Genomic DNA, 27145 nt, shown 5'->3' with positions numbered 1-27145 from the left:
GAAGTAACAGCTGCACACATTTCTTTTGTGACGCATCTTGAATGAGAATCTAAATGAAGTAATGAATAATTTGCCACCTTTTTTTTATGAGAAACAGCAACACATTGCTACAGGCTGTGAAGCGTTTATCAGCAAGAGATATTGGCTACACTTGAACTTAATTGGAATTGGTACAGCATGAAACAGCACATTTGAACCGCAAGGTTTGCTTGTTGGTTGGTTTGGGGTTTTGTTGTGGAGTTGTTTGGTTTAAGATCAGTTCAAGCTTAGCTGCATGATATAAGCAGGGAGAAAAAGTATTCACACTTCCAGAGGTCTGAAGCAAATATTAGTCTCATAGTTGGGACTTTGTGTGGATACCAGTGTACTGCTTCCCATGGCAGAACAAGCCATTAAAAAGAAAGGGAAAAAAAAAAGTCTCAAAGAAAGCACTCCATAATCTTTAAGACTGAATGTAAACAGGCAAGTACAACTAGTGGGATAAGCAATCCCACTAGAAGCGTTTTTCTACCTAGTCTCTTTAATCTTGCATTTTCCTTCCTACAAATCTCACCCATTCCTATTACTATTCTTTTGGCTTACATGCTTTTAAAATTATTTTTCTCCTTTATTTGCTGTTTGCTCTCTAGTCCTTTCTTTTCCATGGCAGTCTAGGTTACGTTCTTGTTAATACCTGGGTTTGGTAATATGCTAGCAAAAGCACAGAGGAAAACTATACCTATGCATACTCCCAGATAACACTATTAGCCTTTACCTGAAGTGGCCAGGGGATCTACTCTGAACATTGCTTCTACTGATAATCTATGGTTAGTCCATTTTACTTTCTTTCTTTGCTAGTCATTGGTCACTTTGTTTTCTCTAAGACAATTAACAGCTTATTTACAAAAACAGGCTTTGCATATTATAAAAGTGCCTTTACAAGGGACACCTAGGGATAGAAACGCCTCAGAAAGAAGAAATGAGCAATTTGCCACCACAGCCTCTACCCTACTGAATCACAGTGTTCTGAGCCCTCAGGCTGGTGCAGATACAAGCATTTCAAAGCCCTGTGCCCCTGCTCCAGGGATGTTTGGGATCATAGAATCATCAGGGTTAGAAGGGACCTTGGAGATCATCTAGTCCAAACCCCTGTTAAAGCAGGTCCCCCTAGAGCAGGCTGAGCAGAATTGCATCCAAGTGGGTTTTTTATGTCTCCAGAGCAGGAAATTCCAGAACCTCTCTGGGAAGCCAGAGATCTGACCCCAGACTTGCCTCTGCAAGTCTGAGCAGGACCTGGATATACCCCAGGCTGCTTCCCCCAAGGTCACACGGAAAGGTTAGCATGATCCTAGGCTAAACAGTCTTCAGCCTCTGAGACGGTGAGACCAACCAGGACAGATTAGTAGGGCAGGATTCATCTGTAACATAGGTTTCCTACCTGGGCTTGTCCCCTGAAGCTGCCTTTGCAGTCAGTTCAGAGACATGCTTGCTTGTTCACATTAGGATAAGGTTAAGTCATACCCCTCTCATCTAAAAGGATCCAGGACAAAAGAATCCCACTGAAGATATCTGAAAGTCTGGGGCAGGGTGGAGTTTAGCAGCCTGTATGAAAGCCTTCCCACCATATTTTTCAAGGCTAGAAGCTCATGCATACTGCACTCAGACACGTTTCACTGGATACCCTTATTAGCATAAGCACCAGGAAGGCTCAGCCCCAAGCAGAAGCGCTGAACAAGTCTTACATCCAAGGCAGTCCAGAGGTGAATGCAGGGGAAGTGCTCCGCGTTTGTATTGTGGTTCTATAGTTATGTGAAAGATGCTTTCTAAAAAAATTATCAGCAGAAAGCCCTCTTGCTGCCTGCCTTCCCTGTAAATATGTAAAAATCACTATTATCATACAGAATGTTAATTTGATAAGTTGGAGTCAGACTTCTTCAAAACAATGTGTCTTTAGGGAAAGCCTTTGTCATGAGAGCTGAAGGTTCAAAATTGACTCTTTTCTCTGTTTTGGTTTGCAATGAATGAGGCAAGTTGCAGAAAATGCCTTCCCAGTCTCACTGGAATAACAGCCTAAGCACAAGAGAAACAATACACTCTTTGCAGGGGAAGTTCAGCTGAGTATGAAGAGGCTCAAGCGCGTACCAATCAAACAGCCATAGGCATGCTCCAGTTCGCACATGTGACAGGCGAGCCTGTATTTATGTTACAGGAATTGCCTGGGGCCTTGTCAGGAAAATAGCCGAGGCCATCGTTCTCTTACAGCATTGCAATAGCTCCCTGTTTGACTCTACCCACTTGTGCTAAGAATCTTAGCCATTTTATCTTGTTTTACTATAATAAAGTGCATTAGTGGAATCTAGCCAGACAATTTTTGTCTTCTGAACCATGGGTTTGCTTTTCCCATGAATTACGTACAAAATCCACTTGAAACGCGATGCCCAAATTGTGCACTGCAAAATGAAATTAACATAGGGGACAAACATACTACACACGGTGGATGTAACTCGACTGTGGGTGCAGAAGGTCAAGGTCACACACTTAGAAAATAATATGCATAAAGTGAATTTTGCTCATGCCCCAGTAAACACACTATGTTACACATCTTTTATGTGTGGCTAGACATACAGACCTATGTTCAAGTGCATATACCTAATGACATAACTTCAGACTATGCATGCCTTTTCCACATAGTAGTTACTTGGTAGTTTGTCTATGAATTTCAAAACAGTGCCAACAGTGCAAACCTACGAAGCCTTTAAAACACAAGTCCCAAGCTCCTTCTAGCCACAGATAAGTGATCCTGGGCACGTTAGGACATACTTTACCCTCTCTTCACCTCAGGTTTAAATTGCCACATCCATGGGTGACACAGGAGGGTTTCACTGGCAAGTAGTGACTCAGAAAAACTGCACCAGCCTGACAAGCCATTAAAAAAAAAAAAAAGAAAAGAATTATGTTGCGCTCCCATCACTCTTGCCTACAGCTGTTGTGAAAAACAAGAGAAACAGTCCTCAAAACATGATCCCAGGGAAGCTAAAAATCAGAACAACGGGAGAACACAACCAATCCCAGTTTATTTCTCATCTCAGTTGAAAGAGACTTGCTGTTTTATTTTGGGAATTCCTTGGGAGGAAAACTTAAGTTTTTTCTTATGGGGAATCAGTTTCAAATAACAATTGGAAGAGATACCAGGCCCCCAGAAATCTGCCTGCCCCAACCACTTCTACACCCTCACATGCTCCTCTCCCTCAGTGCTCCGGGGGAGCTTGGGGGGGCGGGATGATGGGGATGACATACACAGACAATTAACAGGTAATCACATACACCCAGGCGGCATCCAGCCACGGGAGCATGGGCTCTGGCATTCAGCGTTCCCAAAACAAGACCCACATAGCCTGCCCACGCAGCCAAGGGAAGGCAGCTATCTGGCCCACACACAGGCCTCCGGGCACCTAGGCCCCTTTGCCTTGTCTCTCTCTCAGCCATCCACCTCACTACCTTCCTTTAATCGACTCTCCAAAGTACCGGGCCTGGACAGCCATGCAGTGCCCGATGACCCGTGCAGTGAGGGAGCCCTACCTTCTGCCACTGCAGCCCGAGAGGCGGCCAGCCATGGCTGTCCCCTAGGCCACCGACAGCACAGGGCTGCAGCACGTGGTTAGAAGTGACTGTGGTGAGCTTGGCCACAAGGAACAGGTTCCAAAACGTACTTACCAAAGTAACAGGTGATTTTGTCTAAAACTGCTGTCACCTCTCCAGGTGAGCATGCCGGGGCACGGAGGCTCGCAGGCCGCAGCCCTCCTGCGGCCCAGCCGGTTACACAGTGCTGAGGCGAGTTGGCTTCTTGCTGCTGTGTGCACTGCCTAGGGCACCTCCACACACACAGCCAGAGCAGAAACACGGCTTCAGCACACTCAGAAAAAGCCAGCAAATTGGAATTGATCTGGGTGATGGGGGAACAGTCGAAGGCTCTGGATGCAGGAGAGCTGGGCGAGCCCTGCAGGACGCGTTCCCCAGGCCCCTGTCTTTGCTTTGGTCACTCTGAAGTTCCTGCTCAGATCCAGGACTGTAGCAGCGCACTCCCCTGAAACCCAGCTGGAATTCTTACTGAAAGGTCAACAAGCGCAGGGTTTTACACCTACATTTAGCAAGGGCAGAGAAATCAGCTCATCCCAATGATTCTTTCATCATCTGGCCTTCGAACACATAACAGCAATGGACCCAAAAAAGAGACTAAGAATGCCTCCTCCTGCATATTTTGTGCCAAAATACTCAGTAGAATTTGGGCCCATAACTCTTTAAGCTTTGTGAAAATTCCAGCTGTAATATTTTCCTTTAAACAAATAAAATCAACAGTGGTTGAACAGATTTTTTTTCTCTTTAGTGGTGGGAAAATTGAAAGCATTTAAACTCCCATCCATCAGAGCTCGGCTTGCTCTGACAAGCAGCACCTCAGTACAACCCACTGTTCAGTATATATTTTGTTTTCCCCTCTGTGCCTGATCCAGAGAACAGAACTCTCCCAAAGCTACCATCTGTGGGAATGCACGACCAGATTTATAAAGCTAATAAAGCACCAAAACATTCACAAGGGGCTCTCAGCAGTGCCTGGGCTCTGACTTAACTCCCATGTGAAGTGGGGACACTTACCTCATGTTTTTCAAAATTACCACCAGTCTCGTCTTCACTCTTAATGGTCTAAGTAGCTTTAAAATACATAGTCAGGTCCTGCGTCCTTAGGTTTACACTTTAACATCTCAAGTTTCAGAACCTGAAACCTCCAATTCAGGTCCTAGCAATAACTAAGAGAGCATCCTCTTGTTTGGCAGCTTCTTTTTCTCCAGTCCACACCTGAGCTTTAACAGCTGATGCCTCAGTAATTAGCCAGATGCTCAAGTAACAAAAATTCATTGCTTTTGATGATCTGGTCCCATCCATCCTGCCAGCTTCTGCCCCTGGGAAGGATTATGCCTGACACCAGCACAAACTGGGAGAGGAGTGGCTGGAGAGCAGCCCTGCAGCAAGGGACCTGGGGGTGCTGGTGGGCAGCAGCTCAAGAGGAGCCAGCAGCGAGCCCTGGCACCAAGAGGGCAAACCGCATCCCGGGGGCATCAGCCACAGCTCAGCCCGCCGGTCAGGAGGGGACTGTCCCACTGTGCCCAGCGCTGCTGCGGCCTCACTTAGAGCGCTGCCTGCGCCGCTGGGCCCCACCGTTGAGAAGGATGTGAAGGTCCTCGAATGTGTCCAGAGAGGGCAACGGAGCTGGTGAAGGGCTGGAAGGCACATCCTGCCAGCAGCCGCCCAGGACTCTGGGTTTGCCTAGTTCGGAGCAGAGGCTGAGGGGCGACCCCATTGCCCTCTGCAGCTCCGAGGAGGGGACGTGGAGAGGGAGGTGATCTCTGCTCCCTCAGATCCAGGGACAGGATGCGTGGGGACGGCTCAAAGCTGTGCCAGGGGAGGTTCAGGCTGGACAAAAGGGAACGGACACATTTCTTTACCGAGAGGGTGGTCAGACACTGCAACAGGCTTCCTGGAGAGGCAGTCGATGCCCCGCGCTTGTCAGTGTTTAAAGAGGCATTTGGACAATGCCCTTAACACGCTTTAGCTTTTGGTCAGCCCTGAAGCGGTCAGCAGTTGGACTAGACTATCATTATAGGTCCCTTCCAACTGAACTATTCTATTTATAATTCCAGAAAGCCTCTGAGCGTGTTGAGCTTCCAAATAATTTGTGCTTTCTAGCTACAGAATAAGGCAAGATACTGGCCACTAAATCTAAGGCACAGGCAATGCAAGATGTTAATCACAAGGATTTATTTTCAGCGTGTAGTATCTTACAATGTGCCACAGGGTGAGAAATGAGTGCCTGTATCTCTAGGAGGGTAAGATCCTAGCTTAAAAATGACACAAGGAATGGCAATATCACACCATAATATAACCACAGAAGTTTTAACATCTGGTTGTTAACCACACAAACTAAAATACTGGACATTAGGCAAACATCATCATCATCCCTGTGTTCACTTTCATTTGATAGCATTATTATTCCCACTTGCAGATGCAGACAGGGAACGTTTGGAGATCTGGTTTGCAATGTTGGAAAAGATTGGTTTATCTGTTTGGAGAAGGGCAAAGTGCTGAAAAATGAAGCCTGCAAAGACAGGGTAGTGCATACTGCAGCGACAGTGGTAAAGCTTTGTAGGAGCAACAAATCGGCACTCTGATGCTACATTCCAGGCAAGCTTTCTTGCATTATTGTCAGGCTGCACATTAATTTTCATTTTCTACTTACTCCAAGTACAAAACAAACAGATCATAATCACCTGTATTCAAAAGAAGTAGAGAGGCCTCCAAGTATAAAAGTCTGCTTAGCTCCACAAAAACCTGCATGCACCAGTGGGAGGAAGGGAAAGAAAGGAACTTCATTTCCCTGTGTTTTTAACCCAAGAGGGAATTTTCAGGCTGTTTCAGTGAACCTGACCAAACCCTCATCTGAAGGTACAGCATTTCTCGTGGCTCTTTACTCATCCCTGTTCTTCTCTGGAGTGCTACAATGACAGCATCAGGACATTATGACAGCAGCTTAATACTAAGGCTGACAGGAAAAGGTCACTTGCAAACTGTGGACCACGTTCCCTGGCACGCTGCAGCTATGGAGTGCTGTTTGCAAAACCAAAAGCAACCACAGACCTTGCTTAGCCAGAAAATCAAATGGGATTTACCATCAGTATCACAAAGCAAAGCAGACAAAATACAGTAACATATCTCCTTTTAATGTACGGAGACTGATATGATGTACAAAATTCAAACCTGTATTTCAGAACAAAAGGTCCCGGTTCAGCAATACTATTTCAGTTCAAAACCACAGCAGCAATCTCGCACACTAATGAATCCTTAGAATTAAGGCTTCCTCAGTTATTACGTAGCATAGCGACAGACAGAGGAAAAATTAAGATGTAGTCACTGCCCCAATGGTCTTAACAGCTTGTTCAAAAATCCTATTGCAATTACTGTGACGAAAGCACTTTCCAAAAGACAGAAAAACCTACCCCTTTTCTAACCCTGGGTGCTGCTGTCCACTTTGTACACCATGCACAGCATGCACCTGTGTAACAGTCATCACAGTCACTTAAGTCTGTCATTACTGCATCTCCCAGTAGGCCTCATTACAGAAGAATATGCATATAGATGTACATTTATAGCAAAAAGGAAGACTCTGCTAATTATGCAACAGCTGCCTAATGAGGGCCACCAAATACAAGAGGTATCTGAAACTGCAAAACTCAGAGAAACACTTGTGTGAAATAACTTCACAGATAAACATTGAAAAACTGTTGTACTGAGCTCTCTGTTTCCCTCCCCCTAACAAGAAGTTCCAATCAAGTATTTATCTACTTGGCTACCAAACTGCAGTTAAAAAAACCCAAACTTACTTGAAATATGAAAAAGTGCCTTCAGTTGAAAACTACTTTACCAGTATGCCTGAACAGTGCTAAAGTAAAAGGGAACTTTGTGACTGACTGCAACAGGAGCAGAAAGTAGAAGACCAGGATGTCTCCCAGGGTAAGTGAATTTGTAAGATGTACTTACAGCTGAGCCTGGGGACTTAGGGAAAAAATAATGAAACAGAATTCTATTTACTCTTAGAATCTTAATCAGCCGTGCTGCCTTTCATCTTGATGAACGAATAAATTAATGTACTAATATTTTTTCTTGCTCTTTGAAAAATGCCACACGCGTACTAGAGTGCTGTAGTGATGCGTTGGCAGTGAGAGGCTGAGAACTCATAGCTCTGGTTTGACTAACAACACTTCAGCTGCGTTAAACAGAATTCAGATTATTCATAATGACATGTCTTAATTTCCTCTCCCCAATGAGATCCACAGAAGCATCATTTAGCCCAATTAAAGTTTAAATACAAAATAAGGTTTAAAGTAAAACATAATCAAACAGTCCCCTTTGCTGTACAGCTATTGTCTGCCCTAGATGTATATTGAAGATGGGCACAAGTAACCAACTCGCACCTCCGCTGAGTAACCTCTCTAGTGGATGCTTGGGCTCTTTTCAGTGTCACTCCAGCTTTTCATACCACAAACATGAATGCTAGAAGACATATACTGTAATCATAGATGTGTTTTGACACACTAGATTGAGATTCAAATAAAATAACTTGGAACAAACTACACAAAACTCTGGCAGTGCAAGCTGCAGAGAACAGAAAATATTCACTAACAGGTGTTGCATTCTTGAAGGGAGATGAATATCATGGTACCACAATTCAAAGCAGTGATTTATCCGATCCAGCCACAGGAGTCCTAAAACATCTTGGGTTATTGTGAAAGACAAGTACAGACTCAGCAGTCTCCTCTCAAAATAGAAAATCCTTTTTCCACATAGAAAAAAAAAATATGTATTTTAGCTGAGGGATCTATGAAGTATCTTTGGATTCAAAGCAAAATAAGCAAAATAAATCAACTTATGAAGTTAAGTGTGGCTTTGGCTGAATAGCTAGCATAGGCTATAGCTGGTACACAGTGGCTGAACTCTACTTCTGAGAAATCCAGTTTTGTTTGTGTGATACAAGTTTGTCAAGGGAAAAAATGACAACCAATCATGATTATAATTTTCATTTCAAAGAAGTGTTTGTTTTAAATCCAAGCATATATCTACACATAAAATATATAGTGAAGTATTTTGGATAATTGTATCACCCCAGGTTTCTGTTTTATGAGGCATATCACGCTGCTTTTTAGGCGTATTACTGATTTCCGGAGTTCAGTGTGGTACACACAACACTTTGCTTTATCAAGAAGCATCGGGTTAAAACATTGCAGAATACAATAAATTCTGCTCAGGCATAGTTTTACGATCTCATTCCACATGGTAGAATTTCAAACATTTAACACATTTTCTGACTTTCCAATGCAGGAGGTAAATCATACCAATTATTTTACCACTTCTGTAACAAAATAAAGTGTTAGCTGTATTTCCAACTATGGTATTTGCTCCCAGTTACTAACAGGATAAAACAAAGTGTATGCATAACTGTGAGGAAGTGTTATTCATGGACTTTGAGCCCCACATAGGGATATGCCCCATGTAATTTTATCACATCCCACAACGATAAGACTCAAGTGCAATAATAAGATGGGAAAGGTATATGGTTTTAAACTGAAAGAGGACAGATTTAGATTAGGTAGTAGGAAGGAATTCTTCATTCTGAAGATGATGAGGCACTGCAACAGGTTGCCCAGAGAATCTGTGGATGCTCCATCCCTGGGAGTGTTCATGGTCAGGTAGAATGGAGCTTTAAGCAGCTTGATCTAGTGAAAGATGTCCTAAATGATCTTTAAAGATCCCTTCCAACCAAAACCATTCTATGGTTCTATGACCTGAAGACAGTGATGTTTTCCTGGCTAGGTGTTGAGAGATTTCCTGAACTTCTGTGTTTCCTAGACCGCTCTTCAGTAGTGCTACATTTTCAACTTGTAGAATCAGAGTTTGCAGACTTCTAATTTGGCCAGTAGTTTGGCAACTCCCATATAGACATAGGGAATTTGATGCTGTTTTTCTTGAGCACTGCACAGATTATTTCTGTCAAGTCTTAAGTGACAGAGGACAGTGTTTTACTAGAACTGGATCAGATGTTTCAGTTACTTGCTAATACATTGACTGTTCCCTGACATCCATACCTTTTTCCAGGTCCTTGAAAACAGTTATTTTAACAACACACACATTAAAAACTATTATTCTACTTTCTGTCTCTCCTACCTGCAAAGGAGATGATAGAAGATTCCCCCCACCCTCAAATGGCATCTCCATCTTAAGCCTATGCACATCCCTAACGTATTATTCTGGCATAGCAAAGGTCTGTATAAAAATTTGAAGTTCTTCTTAGTGATCAAAATCTTTACTAAAAAATATGAAACTACACTTCATGGAGGAAATTTTCATTATTAGCCATCTAGGAGACTTACTGGGCATCCCGTATGTACTGTTCATACAGTTGTGAAATAGATATATGGCCTTTTGCCAGTAAACATTCTCTTCAGGCATCCAATTTTAAAGACCCAAAGGAAAATGTATTGCCGTTTTGACAGGCTATGCCCACCAGGAGGTTTAAGTGTATACGGTGTTTTTGAAAACACATTTGCTTGTATAGAAATCAAAACCTAGTAGTTTCAGCAGCCACTAACTGTTATTCCTCGGCATTGCTCAATAGTTAATGTATCTCAAATATGAGCATTACATAAATTACTTGATGGCAAATGCCCCTCTTCTAGGACTTCTCAGAGGCCCATGTGTCCATGGGAGGGGAGATAGAAATGTATTCCCAATTGATGAGACAGTGCACCCCACTACCACAAGGGCAAAAGAGGATCAGACACCTGTGCATCTTCACACATACTGAAAAATTGCACAGTTCTTCAATGGATGATAGCTCCTTTTAGATAGGAGGTATCCTTCATCACTTTTGGAAGCAATAGTTTAGATACAGGCAGTGGCACATGTACAATAAACAAAGAGACAAATCATGCTAAACATAGATTAGGCTAGGATTAGGAATACAAAATGTTGACCAAGAGACAAGCATGTATTTATGCATTAAAAAGCCACATGGAAGTCCACTGTCATAACAGTATTTACTAATACGCAGCACAAAAAGCATAATATTTTGTCATATCGCTAAAAGTAATGAGAAACATTAGGCTTGTGGCTTTGTTTCCAAACCTAGCAGTGTTATGCTTTATTTTCTTGGTCAACATCATTTACTTCTTTGTCCCCCCAAAGACCCCAGCATCATCAATAAAGAAAATAATTATCTGCACAACGCATCTTCACAGATCCCCATAAGTTCACAATATGACCCTATTAATCATCTGGCTGCATCTGTCCCTAAAATTGTACTGACCCTGTTAAGTCTGAAGGCATGGAATTCTAGACCAGATCATGATTAATACTGTAAGACAAATCCGCTCTGTGTAATTTCTAAATCTCTTCCCTTCTCAGCATTAAAAAAATTAGAAAGTCCTGCAGGATGAGGGGGAGGGAGGAAAAGGGGTCAAATCTAAGTAGGTTTCAATACAGTCTCAAAATCTAGAGTTGGTTTTAAAAAAAAATATCATAATTTATGTAGTGTGGGAAGTCCTGAAAATTAAGAATTTCCCTGCCGAACAGAAAAGAAATGGAAACTTTGATATTTCTTTTTTGGAAATACTGAAACGGTCTTATTAAATTGTCCTGCTATTGTGAAATCAATGCGTCATTGTTGAGAATACTACTTTGATTTATAAACTGTCACACTTAAAAATGAAACAGCTGTGTCAAAACCAAGCAACTCCATCAAACCAAGCACTAATTAAATGTTGTTGAAAACTGTAGCAAAAGGGATGCTTCAGTTCACACCACCTGTGAGTTCTGTAAAGATTTATTTACCAAATCTGACATCAACTAGTTGGCAGAACAGTTTTTACAGCATAAAGAAAAAAAATCTTAATAGATAGCAACCACTTTTCACCAGTTTCCATTCTTGCGCTGATCTATAGAGTTGCCAGAAAGACTTGCTTCCTTCATGAATAAGGAAAGCAGACTGAAGAAGCTGCAAACCCTTGTCCGGTTGGATTCCAACGTGCAGTATCACCAAACATACACTTCAAATCAAATCAACATTGCATGCTAACTCTGGAAAAAACTCTGCCTCCATGTAAGTTATTGTCAGGCCAGCCCCTTGCCAAGTTTGGATTTTGTGGTCTCACTGAACCTAGGCTGCAGTTCAGAACCTCATCAGCATTTCTATAAGTGCTAATGCTCCCCTTGTAGCAGCAGAGTAAGGTGTTTAATGCACATATGCTCGCTATCCATACTAGTATACTTGACTCTGTGAGGCTTATCAAAAAAGAAAACTTATCAATGGACTCGTGATTTCCAGAGTGGGAGGTCAGTTTCAGCTCCTCCGTGCATGGGAGGACAGCAGAAATGCAAGTAAACACTGAGCAGTTCAGCACAACTGACACTGACAATCACTACTCAACAGTATTTAAAAGTTAATAGCTCAGTGAACTGTTAGTATTAACCTGTTCCACCAACAACGAGAAACATGGCACATGTGACCAAGTATTCTTCCTTACTCCCAGCAATATTCAGTGATATCCAGCGTGATATTCACCCTTCTCAGAAGTCACTACCACAAAGAAAAAAATACTTCAGAAAGGATGTTGGTGCAAGCATCAGCTCTTATCTTCTGTCCTCAAGAGATCAACTGGTCACCTGTAACAGAGCAGACTAATCTGCTTTTCATTCTCTGACTGAATCCTCCAAAATTTGCAAAGTCCAGGAGGAAGTTTCTGGGGATAACACAGCACCTAAAATATTAGGTAAGGCCTATCACAAATTCTTGAACTGTCTCGTTTGTCTAATCACCTATGTTCTACTAAAGAGGAACCTGTCATGTGGGCAAGTCATTTTATCACCACTGAACAAGTTGCTTGTATCTGAAATTGCACTTAAAGGAAGAAGCTTTTATTTTTCTTGCCCACAGAATGGTCTCATGCCACCTGATCTCATGCTAAGGGTCATATTTCTATTTCACTTATATTTAAATTTTCTGCTTTCTGAGGGCATGAGCAGACAGGGACCACAAGTCATACACATGTGCCTTCCCAAAGCCCTGCTACCAGACACACAGCTCTGCTCAAGGAGAGGGTGACATTCATTCCACTGTGAAGTGGATTTAGCTATGTGAACAAACAGAAACTCTAACCTAAACTTGTTTTCCTCAGGGCCCAGAGCCAGCACTTCAACTCTTGCCATGGAAAGGATTAACATGCTAATTTCAGAACTCCACTGACCCAACTCTCCTCCAGAAAAGGGTGCTGGGATTCAGGTGAGGTAATCCTAACATCAGGGGATTTTCCAAATAGAGACTGTAGATCCAAGGACCCTGGCTCTAGACCCCAACACTGATTCTAGAACCAGAAGTTCAGAACACAGCATCTCAGAACGCCAAATCAAGCTGTTACGCCTTTCCATCAACTACAGAAGCCTGAGGGCAGTTCAGGGATAAACACTAACACCCACCCCTATGTCAGACAAAAAGACAACTTCTTCTGCAAGCTTTAGACAAATAAAACTCTGCGGCCTTTAGTAGTTCTTTCCCTGGGTTTGGAGGTTCTTAATGCAAATTAAGAAAACTAATGCAAATACCACTGTGAAGGTTTTTCATCCTCAGCAAATCCCTGTGGCCCTGCTTTATTTCACCATCTCTGCCAATGATCTGGAACAATTTTGAGAGACATTTTCCACTCCCACAAAATGGTGACACTCTCTTGGAACTGGAGTAGTAGTTCCAGTCTTACCTGCTGGAAATTTCATTCCAGTAGCCAGACTGGATCCATGCTTGTTCATTGATCTGGTCTTAATATTTTAAGGAAATAACATTTCCACGTAAGCCAATTCCCATCACTGCAACAATTCTGTTAGCTACAAGGGGAACACTGGCCATACACAATTCCCTATCTCCCCAAAACCTGTCTCGTTTTGCTAGTGGGATTCAAACAAATCCAAAATTAAGGTTTTGTTTTTTATTTACCAGGTTTCACCTATGCTTTGCGTTATTTCAGAATAAAATTCAAGCCCTAGTTATCACATTCCACACTGCGTGTGTTATACCACATAACAGAATACATGATTCATGAAAACCATGGTTAAAAACCCGATTTATATTATTTCAGTACAAAATTATAATTCAACATCCCAATAACAACCCAAAAACTCAGCTCAGACTTGCTGCAAATATTTGCAGCATTTACACAATTCTGTTCTGTATTTCATCTTTTATTCCACCAAATGGTGATAAACAGCACTTCAGAACAGATCCTAACCACCCCCTGCTTTTGACTGCACAAAAATCACAGTACTGTAGTAGATTTTTAATCAATACCACAACAATTTTCAGGAATATTAAAATACCTTTAGAACAGAACTGGCAATATCCCTTAGATTCAGGGCTCTCTCTGCACAAGGAATGCAGGATGAACCACTCACGCTAAAATTGCCATTGGCCCTCACTCTAAAACATGAACCAAAAAACCCTATCCAAGTTGCTGGCGGCTCCATGGAAACAGTCAAAAGGGGACAGAAGCATTATTGTTATCCGCAGCAAAGCTGAGGAGATTTGTTAAACCAATATTCTAGTATTCAGTGGCTAAAATACCATCTGTCTCTTTTTCATACAATTATTTCCCTAGAAGTTCCCATAAACAGGATGCACGCTGAGAAGAACACTACCAGTGAAAACACACAATCTTGCCCTGTCCTAAAAGAAAATGGAAATTTTCCGGAATTGATATTTTTCAGCATGAGATGTACATGGACACAGATTAGACACACTTTAAGAATGGTGGGATTGTCCAGAAAAGGATGGACTCTACCAACCTGCCCAGCTCCTTGCTAGACGAGGGCCTAAGAAAACATGTCAGTGGTTTTGTTCTCTCAGCATTATTCAAGGCCTGTTCTTAGTTTACTGAAAAGATGCTTTTGTAAATGTATTTTATGCAAGTACGGTCGCACAGCCACTGCCAGAGACAACATGTACAGCCAGAAACAGAAACACTGCGGTTCCTGAAGTTTATAGTACCAGGCTCTCCTTTCTTTGATTTTGATTGTAAAATGTGGTTTTGCTGGCTTGTTAACTGAAATGCATATAAACAAGAAAAAAACAAACAATGACAGAACGTTCACGTCCCATATCTTTCTCCTGGAAATGCCTCCTTTTCTTTCTAAGGCCATAACCATGATTACCTATTGTCTTACAGGTATCACAGGAGGATATTTTATGTCCAGTACTAAAGATCATCAGATATTAAAGAGGATTAACTTGTGAAAGTTTTTGCCGTTTTATCTCAGGTCTTGCTAAAGCCAATAAAACTAGAGAAATATGTCAAAATAAATCAGAAAAAATCTGCATTCTGGCCTCCTGCATTCACTTGTAACAACTTAGATCTCTACAATGAAGTGTTCTAGACACCTTACTTCCAACCAGATTACGACCATCTCACAGTTTCTTATCAGCTTGCAGTTCAATATAACTTCAAAACATGTATTCTCTTTTCCCACCATATCACCATCAACGCCTTGCAGAACCTTGTGTACATGTTGCTCTAATTTCCCACGTCCTGTATCCCTCTTGCCCTTTCTGTTTTCTGGGAAAAGAATCTGAACATTCTACCCATCACCAGGGAAGTTTGGCAAAAACTAAGCCAACATGAATTACAGTTTGTGTGTTCACATCAGCTTTTCAGCAGAAACATGTATGTGAACATCCCATTAGCAATTTCTATCCATCTTCCAGAGTCAAAATACCTTTAAAAATATAAACATTACAAGCAACATTCACTAGAAAGATTCAAGAGTTGTTCTTTTTCATTCTGAATTGTTGTGGTTCTCACCCTTCTATCATATGTTGAAAGGTTGGCTCCTTCAACATCCCTAAGGTCTGTAAGCTCTTTAACAATGGTCCAAAACAAGACTTTCACCAGGTAACATCAGAAATCTTCTTTTCCATCAATGACATTGATCAGCTGAGGGATTATAATAGTAGTAACTGTCACTCCCTGCTCTCTCAACAAATCAAATCAAAGCATACCAAGTAACCTTTTTCAAGTAACACCATACACGCTCACTTAAGTAGCTCTACTTGTAATGGGAAGAACAGGAATCAACAAATAAACAACCAGGAAAAAGTGAAACTCACGTTAAATGTAGAAGTTATCCTTACAGTCTACTACCCATGAAATTTACAGGATGATTTTTACCTGAACTGCACCGCTTTAAAAATGGAAGCATCAGCTAGTATAGATCAGGGGAGCCGCATTCTCCTCCCATGTAAGCTGGGATGGGTCAGATTCTCAACTGGCAAAGGTGTACGCATGAAACAGCGCCCATTAAACCCAGCTGAGATGCTGGTTCATACGTGACAAAGTACAAAAAAACCTAAAATATTTCACCTGTAAGACATTCAGGATACTGTCCTGAACACAAAGATTTCCATTAAGGCTGCATCTGAAACCAGAATTCACAGTAATTTCAGAGAGATTAAGCTATTGTATGTAATTTCAAATCAATTTCCAAGGGCAATTCATTGAGTTCACCTAACAGGCTACCACGCAGATCACTGACTTCATATTCCAAAAAAATGGTAACATGTAGGTCATTCTGTGACCCACAAAAACATATGACAATTCAAAAGGGATCTGCTCACACTGAACCTTGCAAACATGGGCTGAACACCACTAGGTCAGTAATACTTACTGCTGGATATGCATGGATGTTTATTAGCTATCAGTTGTGCCTCTGAAACACTTAGGAGACACCCTCTAAACCTACAGGTTTATTCCTGAAAACACTTCCAAATTAATTAATGCAAACTTTTGCTTAGTTATAAACCACCAAATAGTCACCAACACTGTTGCTCTTTCAGCTGTAAATAATTCCACATTCTTCAAGTCAACAGTCCCATCAGAGAGGGAAGATGAGAAGGGGATATCACTAAGGGTTGCATTAAATCAAAGCAGATTCTCCTCGCCAATTCTCAAAACCCGACTACATCTCATTTTGTTCTTTGCCAATGCACAGAGACAGAATACAGAAGTTTGCAGAACCTTAAATATTAAGTACAAATAAATACAGTGTAAAAAACCCCAAGGACTTATCTATGAATAACAGAACTTCAGGAACAAAACTAGCACTCATATTCATGAAAATTTAAGTGTCTATTATGTATTAATACAATTTAAGGCTTTATAAAATTCATCACTAACATATCTGTACACCAGGCCTACCCCAAATACATATAAAACAGTACAGTATTGATTCTAATTAATTTTTATCACCGGTACTATTAAGAGTTACAAAGATTTTGCATACAAATAGAAATTAATAAAGAAAAATTTCTGCATCCATTTAAAAAAATAGGGGGGGGGCAGGAAATCAATTTTAGCAAACCAGCACACACACAGGGGGGGAAAAGCCCTATATCCAGAAGCCCTGACTCCACCATTTCTCCCAACTTTATTTGCTCATTCATTACTGATTACCCTAAACCACCTGGGACCTCAATGCAATTTCCAACAGCTGTTTCTTCTTCTCAGTTTTAATTTCCATGTTACTTAGACCTTTTGTTTACAGTCTATGCAATGTAAGGTTTAACAAGTCTTTCCCTTAAACACTTAAGAATAATATAATAAACAATTTCAAAAAAATTCAACAACTGTCTTGACAAATGGAGCACAGGTGTTAAACGGTAACTGTGAGGTATTACTGGTGGAGATGGAAGGAATGCATAAAGTGAAAATGGGAGACAACATGCATTTTAGCATCAATTAATTCAAATAATTCATTTTTTTATTTTTTATAAATAAAAAACTCTGAGATAATGTTATGCTTTGCATTATCATTTTTAACATAAAAGATGACCTGGCATGCCATAGCAGATATTCTATCTAAACAACTTTTTCAAGTACATCACTTTGCTTTATTATTCATCATAGAGAGATATTTCATCCAAAGTTAGAAATGGAATTGTGCTCTATCCAGCCTTCATTTGTATTCCTTATTTTTTGGTGTTTGTTAAACTGTTAACTAAGAGGATTTCATTATGCAGCTGTGAACTAAAAGGTTTGCTGCATTCAGTTGCCTCTTTCTCAACTATGCTATGTAGATGGTCACGTACATCAGTTCACTTTGCTTCTCTTCTGACAATAGCTGATTTAGACTATTTAACATAGAAAACTGGCTGTGATGTCTAAATGCAATATTCCAGATAAAACACAGGTCCTAAAGTTTCCAGGATGCCTGACAGCGTCTCAGCTATGCAACAGCGACCCAAACACATGGCAAGCAAATCATACAGCACCATCAATTTTGGTGAGATAAGCTGAAAGCCTGCATTCCTATAAGTGCTTACATGCAATTATTTTTCCTTTAAAGTTCACTGGATGTTTTAGAATCCAGACTGCAGAACATGACCCACGCTGTTTTTCTGTCATTTACAAAGAAGCTGTATTTATGCTCATTTAACTTGACAGCATTCAGTGTGGCTAGACCATAGAGCTTTTTAATGACATTTCCAACATGCTGTTGAATTTTCTATATAGAGCCCCACCTCCTGAGGCAAAGATTGCTAGTCCTCATATTTTAAAGGAGAAATTCAAATAGATCTATAAAAACTTGAAGTACTACAAAAACTACATTTTTCTGCCCTCATGGATTCTGGATATTGAGTGCTGACAACACAGAGAATTGCGCAGATGCTTTGCACAGATGTAGACAATTACTAAAGAGATAGCAGCAGAGAATGGGAAGATAAATTTCGTCTAATCTGGTGAAGATCAGATCTTCAAGTGATACAGATTTATAGCGGAACTTTGAAGCAGTTACCTGCTGGGAATCTGAGCAAGCTATCGATTTAGAAACACATTAACACAAACATGTCATTGTAAATTCAAGTAAAATAATTGGGCAAAAACATTTGTTCTGTAGTCTTGTAATGCAAATATCACATTTCCATGCACAAAGATTAAAAAGAAATCTGATGGAACCCAGAAGATACAAAGAATGACTGACTAGAAAGTCACAGGTATCTAGTAAGGACTATTTTGCTGCCTTACAATTTCACAAACCAAACAGAAAGCACAACTATCAACCACAATGAAAACCAATCACGACTCAGTAGTGAAAGTCAAAAAGCATCTTCAGTCTCCCACAGTTTGGTTAAAAAGAAGGGACAGGGGGGAAGATGCTATAATTAACAAACTATTTGGATTTCAGTTGCTCACAGTTACACCTGGGTTATACCAGCCTTATGACAGTAGAATCCATCACCATACCTCTTTTACAGTTGGAGGACTTTTTAAACCACAGTATCAATGGTCTATCAAATGGATGAATAGAAATAAAAATTGAAAATTATTCTGGGATCATTTTGCCAGTTACATTTCACAATATTTTCCTGACTTGAATACCCTGAGGTCACTTATCCTTTGTAATGACAAAGAAATTATGCAGCATCTTTCCAGCTACATTAATTAAGGTCCCGATACTAATACGTACGTCTACCAGAACCCAGCACACATTTACAAATTACAATAGCCGATCACCTCCTTAACACACAGCCATCCTTTAGCTGTACCTTAGGTTCAATTCCTAATAAGCAGGGTACAAAAGTTCTTATTCAGAAGATTATTTAGCTGGGAATGGCCTCTGGAAGCAGAGGCATTATCAGAAGCCCTCAAAGGTTACAGGGAGGAGGTTTTCAGAAGGGAGGCTGAGGCAATGCATTAGCATTTGCAGTATCACAGAGCCTGAAGTTAGGCTTGGGGGTGGATGCTGTGGAAGTACCTGGCTCGAAAGGGCCATGTTCCTCTACCTTAGATGCTAATAGTCAGTCCAAGATTAGCAAGTCAAAAAGGCGGCAGCATCTGGCACTGGCAGCCTGGTCCTCTCAGCTAGGAGCTCTGCTGACAACCAGAGAATCCTAGCAGTCCGCCACACTGCCACAGCTCTGGGAAAGGGATAAGGCCAAAGAGGCAATCACATCCACAGCTCCTGGCAGCCAGGCAACTCCGATGGAAATCCCAACAGCAGCTTTCCAGCTTTTCCCCCAAGGCTCCTCCTCAGGACTGTGCTCACTGTGGAAGCAAGGGTGGAACTGGCTGCAACCCAATTAACTTGATTAGAGTCACAGGCTATCTTGAGTTGGAAGGTACCCATAAGGATCATTAAGTCCAACTCCCTGCACCTTGCAGGACCAGGTAAAACCAAACCATACAAAACTGAGACTGTCATCCAGACTCTCCTTGAACTCTGACAGGCTTGGTGCCATGATGACTTCCCTGGAGAGCCTGTTCCAGCAACCGACCACCCTCTCCACAAAGAGCCTGATGTCCATCCAACCTGAACTTCCCCTGGCACAGCCTCACCCCATTCCCCCATGTCCTGTCACTGCTCACCTCAGAGGAGGTCAGCACCCCCCTCTCGCTGCCCTCCTTGAGGAAGCTGCACGATGTGATGAAGCCACCCTTCGGTTTTCTCTTCTTCAAGCTGAACAAGCCAAGTGACCTCAACCACTCCTCGTAAGGCTTGTTCTCAAGGCTTTCACCAGCTTGGCCACCCTCCTCTGGACACACCAGCAGCCTGATGTCCTACTGAGGCACCCATAGTGTCTCTCCATTGCTGCAGAATTACTTATAGACCACTCATGTCTTACATCCTCCTCGACAATTACCAGCTAACCACTCTCAGACTCCACCAATATTGTAACCATTCCCAGAGAACCTCTTCAAATCACCAGATATCCACCTCACTCAAGCACCAATCTGAAACTGGTTGGGTGCCAGCAAAGCTAGTGTTCACAGTACAGCAGGCCTGGAACGGAAATTTGTATGTCGAGCAGCAGGCCAGATCAATAGAAGCAAAACCTGAGTCAGAGCAGAAGCAATAAATCTTGTATTATTGTTTGAAAAGGGACAAGCCAGTCTCCTGATGGGCTACCCAGGCCCGAGATGAGCACTAGTGCAGAATTTGACCCAGTAAACGGGAGACACTGAGAACGGGACTCCAAGTGGCACCTTACAGCGATGCACAGGACAGCATCAGAATGCAAATGTTTGAAAAAAAAAAATACATCTCATTCATGTTTTCCTCACAAGAGCTCAAATTAAACTTTTAAAATATATACCTATGTCCTCAGCATCTTTTATATACTTGCATTCACAGCACAAAAAATAGAAGCGGACTGCAAAGGAGCATTCAGCGCCATACGCCAGCCCAAACGCCCATCTCTGGCAGTGCAAAGTAGCCATAAGGAAACCGAAGGATGGCAATCCGGTCACGCAAGGATAAATCGCACACCAGCCCAAGAGGCACGTTTCAGCAGCTAATGGCTGGGGACGAAGGCATGTGCTACACGTACAAAGGGATTCATCCTGCGGGGTCTGCGCTTGCACACACCCGCCGGGGGAAACACCCGCCCGGCACCCCCCGACACGCACGGGCGCATTGCTAAAAAGACACGCCGGGCACGACCCCCGGGGCGACACCGCGTGTGCAAATGGCACCGGCGAAGATGCGCCGCGAGCCAAGATGCCCGCGGGGCGCGTGCCCCGAGAGCCGCCCCGGCCACGCCGCGCCCAGGCCTGGCCCAGCCGCCCGCCGCCCCCGCCGGGCACGGCCGCTCCTTTGTGGCCGCGGCCCCTCGGCAGCGGCGGGGCCGACAATGCCCGGCCCGCCGCAGTGGTGCGGGGCCGGTAGCGGCTGGGCGGCTCCGTGCGGCGCTGCGGGCTGCGTCCTGCCGCGCCTCTCCCTCCGCCCCGTCACCGGCCCCGGCTCCCTCCATCGCCCCCGCACCGCCCCCCCGCTCCCGCCACCGCCCTCGCCCCGGCCCGCCGCTGCCGGCCGGGGTCATTGTTCCACCGCCGCGGGGCCCGGCCGCCGCTCACCGTGCCGCGGCCAGGAGAGGATGCCGAGCGGCGATGGACGAGCGCGGCGCATCCATCTTCCAGCCGCCGCGGCGGCTCCAGCGCCAAGCACCGGGTCCTCCTGCGCGCCGACGCTGAGGGCGGCAGCCCGCCCGCCCCGCCGCCTCCCCGCGGCGGAGGCCTGCGCTGCCGGGCCGGGGTCTGCGGCAGGCCCCGCCCCGCGCCGCAGCGCGCCCGGCCGCCATGGCAACGCCGCGGCGCTGAGGGGAGCCGCAGGCCCGGCGGATGCAGCGCCCGCCCAGGCCGCCCGCGGCCCCCTCGGGCCGACCCCCGGCGTGGGGCTGACCCGGCTGTCAGGCACCGGGCGGGGCGGCCGGAGACCCGCAGGGGCCGGGCCTGGCGGTGCCCACCCGACGGCGGCTGAGGGCGGCGGCCCCGGCCCTCGGAGGGCAACACGAAGACTCCACAGCCCCCGGGGCCCGCGGCCGTTGTGTAGGCCGGAATGAGGGGGGGTCCCGCCGCCCCCCACCCGTGGCCGCGCCTCGGGCCCGGAGACTCCCGCCCGAAGAAGGAGCCGTCGAGGAGACGGGTGCTGGACAGTGCTCCACGGGGTCTCGGTACATGGCATCTCGCAGCGCTCCGGGGAGCGCCCCAGCCCGGGCCGAGCGAACGAGAGCTGGAACCTGAATAAACTGCAGCAGCGGCCCTGCGGCCTGCGCGCCACCCAGACACCCGTGAGCAGGCCCAGCGCTGGCCGAGGGGCCCCGCGCCTCGAGTTCGTCAGAAGCTGCCTCATCTCCATCCTTCTGAAGGATGACCCTGGAAGAGGCCGGTAGGCAGACAGTAATGAACACATCAGGAATTCCAATCGTTATCCTTTTGGCACTTTATGGATAAGTACCACTATCAGACCTGGTCAGATAAGGTGTTAGTTCTGCAAAAATAGTCACTTCTTTTTGTGGCCAAAGTGAAGACAAATGCAGTATTCTGTTGTTTTTTTTCCTAACCACAGCAACATGCAAGAAAAAACATTTTTGGAAACTAAAGGGTAGTTTGGTTGGGTACTGGGTTTGCAGCTTATCTCCATTCTATAAAGTTGTTCCCTGGTCGGTGGCAAAATCACAACAAAACCAGTGAAAAGCCTGACATTTGAGTCCTCCACCCTGAACACCAAATTCCATCAGAGTTCCTCTTAACACCTACTTGTTAGGCCTCACTTTTAAGTGCCAGTGTGTCAAACCTTTGCCATGAAATCTTTCAGAAAAGGAGAAGAAAACCCAGCACTAGAAGCAGAGGTCTCAGAGTAAAGAGACTGGCACCACATACCTGACTCATGGCTGACCAGCTTCCTCACCTGTAAAGTGGAGGCATTTAGTGTTTCTCAGAGTGATGTAAGAGATTGAGTGAATGGGGTGTTTTGAAATGTTGTTCAGCAGGATCTGTAACATGATACCAAGGGATCCACTTGAGCATTAGATGTATATAGTACAGTCTAACACTTACCAAGGGGTGCAATAGGTTCGTTCCTCTGTTCAAGCCCATGTGAGCTCTGTCCTTACACACCTGAACTTGCCTAAAAGGAAAAGCACTTGCCATTTGTGTAACAAGCCCCAAAAGCCTGAAGTGGAAGACACTATAAATGGGCTTTATAAAATTACAGTGTTTTCATAATAAATATCCCACGAAAAGTTAACACATTCAGTGATTGAAAAAAGCTTCAATGCCCAAAATAAACCCAAGTTCTGTATTTTAAAAGTTGCTGTCTGTACATGTCTAGCTTTATTTTTCATGTCTTGGCTGATTGCACAGCTCTGGAAATGGCCTTATGAAAGACCAGTGCAGTGGCTGTACAAGACAAATGGAAGGTCTGAAGTATATAAAAAAGGGAAAGAACAACTGTGAAGAGCATGATTCCTCTGGAACTGCAGGTACAAAGAGACTGTAAAATTAGCCTAGCAGGTTCTGGCAGAGTCAGTTCAGAGTCGTAGGGGATCCTATGGCAAAGAGTCAGCAAAATACCTTGTAGGCCCCTTCCTCTGTCTGCAGGCATTTTGGGAGGCAAGACTGCAGTGTCATAGAATCATCAAATGGTTTGGTTGGAAGGGACCTTAAAGATCACGTAGCCCAGCATGCTGCCACAGGCAAGGACACCAGCCACCAGCCCAGGTTGCCCCCAGCCCCATCCAGCCTGGCCTTGGGCACTGCCAGGGATGGGGCACCCACAGCTGCTCTGGGCAGCCTGTGCCAGCACCTTGTCACCCTCACAGGGAATAATTTCTTCCTAATATCTAATACAAGTTTACCCTCTTTCAATTTAAAACTGTTACCCCTCATCCTATCACGGATGCTAATGTCCCTGGCACGTGTGAGCCTTATGGAGTTTGTGAGATAGTGCGCGCCTGCACTTAGCTTAAACTTAAAAGTTTACATACACTAAGGTGCATAAACTATTTTTGTTTTTCACTGAGTATAAAGGCAGGCAAGCTTTGGGACTGGGCAGAAGCTTTACCCACAGGCGGACACACTGCGCAGGAATTTCCCAGTTCCCAGAGACTCCTGGCACTGGGTGCAACGGGGCTCCCAGCCCAAGTGCGGGCCTGGGTGATGTTAAGGCAGTAATTGGTGATGGATCCTTTCCCTAGTCTCTAAAGCTTTGCAGGAATGATTTGCTGCTTCAGTCCTATTGCTCTTTTATCATATTGTGCATAATATCTAGTGCTGTTTCCTTTTATCATATTGCATGCTATTTTCCTTTATTATATTGTAATATAATAATCTGGATTTATTCTTATATTTGGAATTCATTTTTGCTTGGTAACCAGTCAATCAGCAAAACCCTATCTCTACCTGCAAGTAAGAGCACTTGCAGCCTCTAGTAAGAGGGGCAAAACTGCATGGTCTCTATAATGACTGAATTATCCAGTTAGTTGACCAGAGTGTGTCAGGGAGCAGTAAGGGTTTGCTGCTGTGCGAGGGAAGGTGAGCCAGGAGCAAAGTGTGACAACAATTTTACAGTCTCATTCATATCCTCAGGCTTGCGTGGAGTAAGAGTGCTTGCAAAATACATCCAGATCCAGTTTTGCTGCTTAAACCTATCTGATGTAGAAATGCTGGTTCAGTAAGTGCTAAGGAACATAAAACAAGACATAGTAATTTCTAGGGATGCCTAGAACTAGGAAAATGGGATCCCTCTGCTATATGCACACAATGTAAATGCATTGTATGGAGAACAATGCTGTGATGGTGCTGCTTTACCTTGCCTGCAGGTTTCCTGGTAGGCCCACCTGTATAATCAGTCTCACAAAGCACAGGAAGCTATGGATAAATAGGAAAGGTCTTATTTAAAAAAAAAAAAAAAAAAAGTCTTTTTCCTTGAATAAAATCATGCCACAGCCATAGGGATAAGGCTGTAATAAATGTATAGGGGGGAATCAGGACACTAATTCTGAAACAAGGGCATAGTTACATCTTTGCCTATGCTGCTGCAGCTTTAATTACAACGCTGACACCAGTGGTACATCAACTAGGGCTTCCAGCCATCTCTCCCCAGATAAGGAGTCACTGTCACCATCTTAGAAGAGAATGGTATGGCCAGGGCATGCTATACCACCGTTACCATCATAGCTTGGGGCTCACTCCTGTCCCTCACCCAGGGGACGCTCCCTCCACCAGCTGTGGGAGCATGGTGGGCAGCACTGGTGCAAGAGGGGCCACACTAGGCAGCACCTGCACATGTAGTTCAGCACATGCAGCCTTCAACCCATTGTCAACATCCTTCAAACATATTGCATGGTCTTCTGCTCACCTCTTTAGTAAGGGAGAACTTCCAGTATTCAGCAGCCTCAGAAGTAAATGTACCTGAGCTGCAAGCACTATGCCAGCAGCAAGGATGATAGGGGCCAGGGGGTCTCCCAGGAGGTGGGTCATGTAATGAGAGGTGTGCAAATAGCCCAGCACACTCAGTACTCTGGCCCGTATTAGCAGGTGTGCACAGGAGTCCTGGTGGAAGAAGTGAGGGATCATCCCTCCTCACTGAGAAACATCACAGGATTTCCAAAGAAGGAATGTTTGTGATGCTCCTCCACACTCCCCTGCTGGTTTAGACTGTTGGCAACAGTTAGTTTTCCACTATACCTGTGCTGTGGCAAATGCCTGTAATTTTTGCCCCCCTCATTATTACTGGTTAGTTTCAAAGAAAATCTAGCATGTCTTTATTAAGATGTAAATATCAGTGGTTTTACCACACAAAGCTCAGCACCAGAATAATTGTAAAAATACCTCAAGTGCCTATGGGTTTTCCCCTGTTATTTTTAAAGATGAAAAGGAAATAAATGCATAGGGGCCACAGTAACACAATGTTACACCAAACATCTGACCTGAATAAGCACAGAGGTCTTATACAGTCCCGTAACAAGACAGGAGGCACAGTTAACATACTGTATGGCAGGACTCATGTTCATGTCACTGGGATGGGTCTCTGTCTATAACCAGAAAGTAAGTACCCAGAAGTAGCAAAAACAGGGCACTGGCTTACAACCAGGAATATCGGCATGTAGGAAAAAGCACCTAAATAACTGTCAAGTTTTGGTTACTATGGTACTCAAGCAGAAGACAAGAGCGGAGTTGTCAACATAACATTCAAAAGTTGACAGCTGAAAGATCTTGCCCCAGATCCTGCATATTCCAAGGTCATTCTCTGTTCTGTTCCTTCATTGCCGTCTGTCTCCTCGTGACACTAATCACTGGCTGAGGAACACCACCACTTTAGCAATGGTGGACTGAGAGCTGAATGGTAGCAAAAAGTACAAACTGATCACCGGCTACATATGCTAATAAAATAAACATCAGAGATAGCTATCCAACTAGGCCACAACATCAGAACAGTAGAAGATTTAGAAAGCTTCCAAACAGCAAAGAATGGAATGCAGAAAATGACATAATGTATCAGGGTATCAGTGAACCCCCACGTAGATACCTCAGAAAATGGCAAAGGCCAGTTGTAATTCTGGAAACAGAAATACTACAAGAAAGACTAAAACAATCTTGGAATAAGCCATTCCACTAATTGCAGTTAAAGCTTTGGAAAAGTGTTGCAAAAATGTAATGATCAAATTTTTGTTTTGTTTTACAAGGTGATCGTCCAAAGGGCAGTAACTTGAAGAGAAGTAGCTAGACTTACCAGCATTCTTGATTTCGGTAACATCCTTGTAAGCAAGTGTGGCAAGTACAGAAAGACTCTAGGAAAGATTAACAATGAACAGCAGAGTACTATGACTGTACCAGGGCGAAAATAGACTGAACCAGCACAGAGGTAAGGCTGCGTCAGTCAGTACCAGAGGACACATATCTGTCTAGGAATCAGTTTGTTTCCAAAATGTGACCCTATAACACACAGTTTTAACTGGTAAATGTGACTGATGTAAAAACCAGTATCTCCTTTACAGAGATCTGTCAATATAGTAATAATATAGAACATTTGTAAGTTTTTTTCCCCACAAACTCTCACAAAGTATTAAGAAGCCAATGTTAATAGTTCTCTAGACGACTGATTGCTTCTAGAAAACATGAAGCGTTTGAAAGTTTTCTCCAATGCCTCAGGTATTAAGAGTGCTGTCATAGGTGTAATGATTATTTATCCTATATCTCAAGTTTGTGTTTTACCATAAGGGAAAGACAGAACTAATAGATTTGTTTTG

The 27145-nt window shown here is 43.7% G+C and overlaps 1 protein-coding gene across 9 annotated transcripts in view; it reads right to left on the bottom strand.

Moving 5' to 3' along the window:
- The window catches only part of JAKMIP2 (janus kinase and microtubule interacting protein 2), a 75290-nt gene extending 49713 nt beyond the window's left edge, over nt 1–25577 (bottom strand). For all 9 annotated transcript variants that reach the window (XM_080397833.1, XM_080397828.1, XM_080397834.1 and 6 more), the window contains exon 1: nt 21471–25577. The gene's annotated coding sequence lies outside the window, so the exon portion shown is untranslated. The remainder of the gene's footprint in view (nt 1–21470) is intronic.
- Between the last annotated feature and the right edge of the window lie 1568 nt (nt 25578–27145).

This window comes from Falco punctatus, assembly GCF_963210335.1.
Source record: "Falco punctatus genome assembly, chromosome: 8".
NCBI classification, from domain to species: domain Eukaryota; kingdom Metazoa; phylum Chordata; class Aves; order Falconiformes; family Falconidae; genus Falco; species Falco punctatus.
The sequence above is the reverse complement of the archived record's forward strand: the minus strand, read 5'-3'. Positions and strand labels throughout refer to the sequence as shown.